This window comes from Glycine max, chromosome 8, assembly GCF_000004515.6.
Source record: "Glycine max cultivar Williams 82 chromosome 8, Glycine_max_v4.0, whole genome shotgun sequence".
NCBI classification, from domain to species: Eukaryota; Viridiplantae; Streptophyta; class Magnoliopsida; order Fabales; family Fabaceae; genus Glycine; species Glycine max.
The window spans coordinates 39,315,242-39,323,042 of NC_038244.2; the positions used below are offsets into that span (position 1 = coordinate 39,315,242).

Genomic DNA, 7,801 nt, shown 5'->3' on the forward strand with positions numbered 1-7,801 from the left:
ATAAATTTGTAATAAACCTATAGACAAATTAATTAAAGTCTTGAAATTTTTACGCGTATACAAAGAAACATAATTCTTAATATTTTTTTGATAAACATGTTATTTATATGAAATATTTAATGACTTTGTTGATGACTAATCTCTGTGAGGAACTTGATTAATTACCTTTAGTGAAATTCTCCCTTTTCAATAACATTTTTTTCCATGAACATGACTCAAACTTGAGATTTTACTTAAGGAAATCGAATTTAATATCACTCGAACGTTGTTGGTAATTCTTGATATATTTGATTTCAGCATTTTTCAAGCATAAAACTTATTTGAAATAATTAATTAAAGTAGAAGGTTCAATTTAATCCAACCAATATTTTAAGGGAGTTAAATTAAAAGGTAATTGGGTTGGGTTGACTATTTTGGCATCCCTGCTTCTTCTAATGCTTCAACGTGGGTGTGTATCCCGTGTCGTCTAATGCTTAAGACTCATTCTACAAAGGTTTATGCAAAGGATATTCATAACTATTAGTATTTTATTTTATTTGGATTCAGATGCACGAATCAACCGGCCCTTGTCAAATGTTACATGCATACAATTCCAAGGTACGGTCATTCATTTGAAGGGGCAGGATTGAAAGCACTTTATTTATTTATTCTTTTCTAAAAGAGGAAAAGAAGATTGAGAGAAATTGTGGAATAATCACTTTTCAGCCATTTGCTTAAAGCTTAGGCCCCTGAAGTTAAAATAATTCCAAAGGGTCCTCATACATATTCTCTTTTTTTTTTTTGGTTGGAATAAAATTTAAGTGAGTTGAATATGAAGACTCACGAGAGTCAAGACAAATTTCAAGACTTAAAGAACAATTACACACTCATACCTACTCTAATGTGTGTGCTCTTGTATTAAAATGACGCATAATGTTCAAATTTGGATTTGCCACATCTTTGTCATACTTATATTATTCACCATCCTTATTTATTTTTTGTATATGTTCCTCTTGGTGACAATGAAATCTAAAAGTGCTACAATGCTGATACAATGACACGTTCACGTTAATTATTTATGTCAAAACCACCTACAGCCATTATGAGCTATATGCCCAATAGCATGTTGGGTCTCTTTTGTTCCAATGTAATGAAATTTCAAGGGAAAAGCTCTTGGTATTGCTTCTCTTTGTGTTCATCAACCTTCACCTCGCATCTTCTCAAACTTCTGTTTATAATTGTGTCCTTAATATTCAATTTTCTTCATCCTTGATTAATTCAAATTGTGAATTGTACCATTGGGGAGGGTTTACCAATGGCTGTTGTGGACCATATTTTGATGATTACCTATATGACTTGGGGCCGAAGGCCAACCAAACTGGAAAAATATTCTTGAATTCCTCGGAGCAAAAAAACTGTATAGCATCAATGGAAGCTTTTAACAAAAAATTCACTTGTTATGGTATAGAGAAGATAACAAGTGGAGTTGGTGGTTGCTCTGATTACACCATCACAGATGTTATTAGTAAAATTGGAGACAACTTTAGGAGATTGAATGAAGATTGCATGCCTTTAAGCAGAAATGGTAGGCCAAATGAAACTTGCACTAAATGTTTGAAAACATGGGAGGATATCATTGCAAAATCAGACTCTACAAGGGAATCAGAATCAGCAAATGCCAGTGATTATCTTTGTAGGTTTGCTGTGCTTGTCTCACTAACAAGCACAAGAATTTACGATAGGGAGTCAATTCAGGAAGTTTATAAATGCCTTAGGGAATACAGCCATTCTTCAGGTGAGATCTAAAACTATAGTTAATTTCCATTTTTACTTTGATTAGCAAAAAAAGTTGAAAGAATTCTTTCTCCTTTCAATTCACCTCTTATACTTCTTAGAGCTAGTTAGTTTCAACTTTTATTCAAGAAAAAATATTCTTGAATATAATCTAAGTGATTTTGTAATTTGGATAAATTGAAGTACAAGTGTGAAGTAAAGTCTCACGTTGGATAAATATAAAAAAACTGAGTAAGTTCACTTGTGTGGTTGTTTATGACCCATTGGTGAAAATCTTTCCGGTATTCACGTCCCTCATATTCACAACAACATCTATAGAATTTTAATGAACTTCAGCTAATCTATTAATTTATTTTTCGGATATTACAGTTAATCAAGAAGTTAAAGTTAAGGCTAGTGCCAATGCTAATATCAACTCAAGTACATATGTTCTAGTTACTCATCTGATGAGAAGATAAGTAATAAGGAAAATGATATAACCATGATACCAAGAAGTTAAGGAAGCAGAGTGAAGCTGCAGAATGAAAATATTTGAAGAGATAACATGAAATACATTCAAAAGGGGAAACCTATAAACTGAAATTCTATTATGGTTTTTATTTTTTATTTGGGTTACTCCAGGAAAAGTGTACAAAGGTGTACTCTCCAACAATCAATCTGTTGCAGTGAAGCATGTCACCAATGAAGGTTACATGGAGACATTTGTCAGAGAAGTGAGAGTCTTTCCCATGTTAGACATCAAAACCCAGTAGCTTTGCTGGGATATTGTGAAAGTGAAGCTGAATGCTTCCTAGTGTATGATCTATGCCACAATGGAAACCTCTCAGAGTGGCTATTTGGTATCTTTCTTCCCTCTCTTCTATTCATTCATTCAAAATATCCTAAAGCTTCCTTCAGTGTAAAAAGTTCTTGAACACAAAATTAATACAACAGGCAATGGTAAAGTTCTTTCATGGATTCAAAGACTAGAGATTGCCATTGATAGTGCAAGAGGTCTTGAGTTTCTCCACACCTACCCAAATGGCTGCATCGTTCACCGTGATATAAAGGTATAGACATAACCCTTTGGATAAACTTATGTATAAGCACTTCTAGAAAAAGAAAATAAAAAAAAATAAAATAAGTTTCTCCATAAACTAAATTAGTTTTGCATGTTAAAAACCATCTTTTAAAGAAAGTAATACGAAAGAGTTTCTACAAAATAACTTGTGGATAAGCTGAATTTAACTTATAGCAAAATTTATTTCATTATTCCTTCTTATTTTGTTATCCTTGAAGTGCTTGTGGAGAAGTTTATGCAAACAAACCTATATTATCTTTGTTTTTCCACCACTATCTTTCTACTATTCAGTTCCATTCATTAATCTCTTGTTATATACATGTTGTATTGTCAGCCATCAAACTTTCTAATTGATGCTAACTTCCAAGCAAAGCTTTCAGATTTTGGGTTGTCCAGGTTATGGACCTTGGTCAATCCTACGTGAGCTCTGAAGTAAGAGGAACATTTGGTTATATTGATCCTGAATATAGGACAAATCACCAAGTAAAAGCCTCAGGAGATGTCTACAGCTTTGGAATAGTGTTATTGCAACTTCTATCAGGACAAAGGGTCCTAAACATTGATTTCCAGAGACCAATGTCCCTGGGTAAAATGGTGAGAAATTACATTCTAAGAGCTTAAGGGTGCTTGATTAGTGACTTTCTTAATAAAAATTCAAAAGTGCACTAAAGGTGTGTTTGTTTTAAAACTGGATTTAAAATTAATTTTAAATTATGGTTTATTCATTTGGTTTCTATAACAAAAATATTCTCTTTTATTTCACATACTTAAAAACATCTTTTAATCATTACAATATAATTTTTAATCATTTTTAGTCTCTACACATATCATTTTAATATCTTTTAGTTTTTCTGAGAACTGAAATAGATTAAAAATAATATATAAAGTAACTAAAATGTGATGTTTTTAAATATAGGAACTAAGTAAAAGTTTTTGTAACTATAGATACTATTGAGTAATTAAACCTTAAATTATAGAACAAAATTAGATATGTATACAAGTTAGTCTCAATAATACATTTTACACTAGAGCATGCGTTCAGTATGGAAATTGATTTTCTCTAAAAAGAATAAAGAAGCCTTAATAAAGTCTTTATACTTCACAAACGTGGTCCATGATCACCAGCTAACACTTCCTCAATTCCTCCAGAAATGTCGTTAGAGGGGGTGATATTTCAGAATTTGCTGATCCTAAACTCAAAGGGGAGTATTCTGTTGAAACATTTGACATTGTATTAAAGCTAGCTTTGTCTTGCATAGGGCTCAAGCGGCAAAGGCCATCTATAGAGCAAGTGTTATATAGCCTAGAAAAGGCACTCGATATCTCTTTATAAGCAAAATTTTCTAGATCCTGAAGGGTATAAATAAGGGTTAAAAATTGTTAAAACAGAAGAGTGGCATGATCAAGTATTTTTTGTGTAGTAAAAGGCAGGATGCAATCTTATTTGGTGAATGTAGAGAGATGAATTACAATACTCCATTTTTATTAAAAACTTATTATTATTATTATTATTATTATTATTATTATTATTATTATTATTATATGTAATAAAAATAAATTATATTGCGCCAAAAAATTTCAAATTAAAGTATTTTTTTGTTAAAAATTATTATTATTTGAGCAAATTACACCAATATCCTTTATGTTTGGTTGAATTACACAAAATATTCCTATTGAAAGTTGTGTAAGGATAAAAAAGTAGGAATATTTTGTGTAATTTGATAATATAGTATAATTTGCTCTATTATTAGTTAAATATAATAAATATAAATTATATACATATCTTATATAATATAAATTTATAAAATATAATATTATACATATATACAAACAAGCATGCCTATAAGGCCAAATAGGCTTTTAAAGGTTATTTTTAAAAGTCTTAAATTTGCCCTTTCAAATTAATGTTTTTTTTAAAAAGTTTAAATTTAACCTTTTTAAAAAACATGTCAGATAATAGGCACCTAAGTTGTCCGGCCTATTTTCACTCTTGTCTACAAGAAACAAAAATCATAAATTACACAAAAGAGGAATAACACCTTCACTTTAAAAATAGAAGTGGTAAAACGAGCTATCTAACCCATTACCGATCACCCGATGCGGGCACAAGCTATAACAGACTAGACCAGAAAGATTTATATTTATGTTGGTCTTCTAATTTGATGCTCAAGTCCAATCACATGTGAAATGCAAATTTTTTAAATTGGGCACACTTTTTTATAGGTAGAAATCGAAAAAAATTGTCACCTCGTATAGAATATACAGATACAAATTATACGGTCAACAAACTCCCAGAATTAGGAAATCTTCCAAATCCTGATCATGACTTTCTATTCTAAATATCTACTAGTATACAATTATATGAGACTTAATGTGGGTTGATCACATTTCCTAAATATTTACATATTCTCCTAAATATCTTCAAATATAATTTCATGATTACATGAAATTCTCCTCATATATTCCTATTTCCCCCCCCTAAAAAACGTTGAGATTCATGACACCACTTCTAATTGCCGGGTGCAAATATGTTCAAACACGTGACAATTGATAATCCAAAGTAGGGGATATGGACATATGGTAATAAACGGTAAAGCAGCATAATTTTCCAAAGGCTGTGAGAAACTGGACATATGGTAATAAACGGTAAATCAGCGAGTGCTTAACTTAATTGCTCTCGTTTTTCTGTCTAGTTTTGGCCTAAAAAATACCTTTTTTCTTTATAAAAAATAGTTGAATAACATCGTTTATATAAGTAACATTGTTCATGTTAAAAATACTTGTATAAGAAACGTCATGTTAGATGGTTAAATATTATTAAACAAAATGTTTTATTGTTAATTAACTTGCACAAACAATCACAATCACATTAGAGATGCTCTAATCTGATGGTTAAATCTTAGGCGAATAGACCTAAATTTTGTGGTTAGTTATTGTCTTTCACTTTTCACCAATAATATAAGTAGATAGAAAATGAGACTTTTGATGTAAATAATACAAACAAATAAATTATTTATGCAAATAATAGAAACATAAAAATATTTACGTAAATGATATAAATTACTGATTACGATAAGAAATCGGTTTATGGAATTTCTAAAGTAAGTTTTTTTTTTTTTATTATTATTATTACAACACTACTATTATGAAATCGATTATTGGGAAACCAATTTCATAACCTGTGTTTTTTTTTCTAACCAACTTTATGAAATATGTTTTCTCCGAGAATTGATTTCATAAAGTGTTCTTTTTATTTTTTTTAAAATTGTTTTTATTTTTTTTCCTTTTTAATTAATTATATTTATGCTTAAATTTTCAGACTGAAAATAATTTTTAGTTTGAGAACACTTTGTATTATTTTTGTTATTTTTTTAAATATTATTTGTTGTTTAAAATGAAATAAAGTTGATTTAAGAGAAAGTGTTGTTAAAAAATAATTTTAAGATGATATTTCTAATATATTATTTTATTGTTTATGTATTTTCATCTTTACCATGTTTTGAGTAATAATAATTTTAATTTTTATAGATTATAGTTTGTTTTATATAGATTTTTTTATCAATTATTTATGAGTCTATTGTCCAATATAAAAAAATTAGACTTATATAAAAACTTTAATATAAAATAGATATGTAAATAGATTAATAAACCAAAATAAACATTTAAATAGATTAAATGAAACTTAAAAATAAAATCTATAATAGTTAATAGAACTCTTTAAAATAATTTTTTGCATATTCATAATTATATTGCACGTCTATCTTTTTTAATGTTAAAATAGGTGCTAAGTTCATGCATAATTTAATAGTATCATGATTATGTTGGCAAAATAAAAAAGAAACACAGTTAGGTATTGATTAATTTGGTCCGAGCTTTTTTCTCCATAAACTCTGTCAAGTTGTTCATAATATCCGATCCTCTAAAACTGTGCAAGAAAAAGTTGATTGTGTATGCTATTAGTGCAAGAAAAAATTTGCATAAATTATATCCAATTATATTGCATTAATTAAAATTAGTTAACAAATAAAAACCTCGTGTATTATTCAATTTAGCACATCTAGATAAATTTCACGTATTCAAGAAGCCATTAGAAATATGGTTTATGATATCAGCCAAAGGCAACCGAAAAAGAACTACTATAACATTTATTTCTGTAGAGTTTTTAGCTTGATAGGTTCAAATTGATTTCGATTAATACATAAGTTTTTAGTAATGTTATGATGACTAATTCTTATCACCTTACAATATAACAGAACTAACAAAGTATAATATAAGTATATAACTATGATAACAATATCTAGTAAATCAAAACAACAAAAGAATCCTGAGAATTATGGTCAGAATTTAAAAAATTAAAATCAAGCTAAAGCTCAAACTTATAATCTATTTTGTTGAGATAAAAGAGAATTTAAAAGGAGTAAAATGAACAATAAAATAAAATAAAATTTACATTACACTTTATGTTACAGGTGGAGATGATGGGGTGCAGGAAATAGACAATCAGCTGAACGGAGAAAGGCCCAGAAGGAAGACGAGACCCCCAACGTACATGGAAGATTATGTATGAAGATCGAACGCGTGGGGAGTCTTGCATGGGAAGAGGAGCGTGGCACGTGTAACTGCTTTTGTTAGGAATAATCTAGAATCAGTTAGGAGGGAAGGGTAGTTACGAAAGTCTGTTAAGACTCAAACTGAAAGAAGTATAAAAGCCTTGTAATTGTTCATACATAAAATAACAAGCAGTTCATACGCATTTTCTCTTTCTCCTTCTTCTGAACGTGGAGGCCCTTGGTCCTCGGATTCCAAGTACCTAACATTGGTGCTTTCATTGAGCATCAATGGCGGAAGCTACACGATCGAGGGTTTCAGCAGACAGATTAGAAGACGCCATTGCCAAGCTATTAGCCTCACAGTTAGCAATGAACGCCAAAATCGACGATCTTCTGCAACGAATAACTCACATTGAAA

At 29.7% G+C, this 7,801-nt stretch overlaps 1 pseudogene; it reads left to right on the plus strand.

Moving 5' to 3' along the window:
• The first annotated feature begins 1,407 nt into the window (after positions 1-1,407).
• Positions 1,408-4,166, plus strand: LOC100814755 (probable LRR receptor-like serine/threonine-protein kinase At1g67720; annotated as a pseudogene).
• The last annotated feature ends 3,635 nt before the right edge of the window (positions 4,167-7,801 follow it).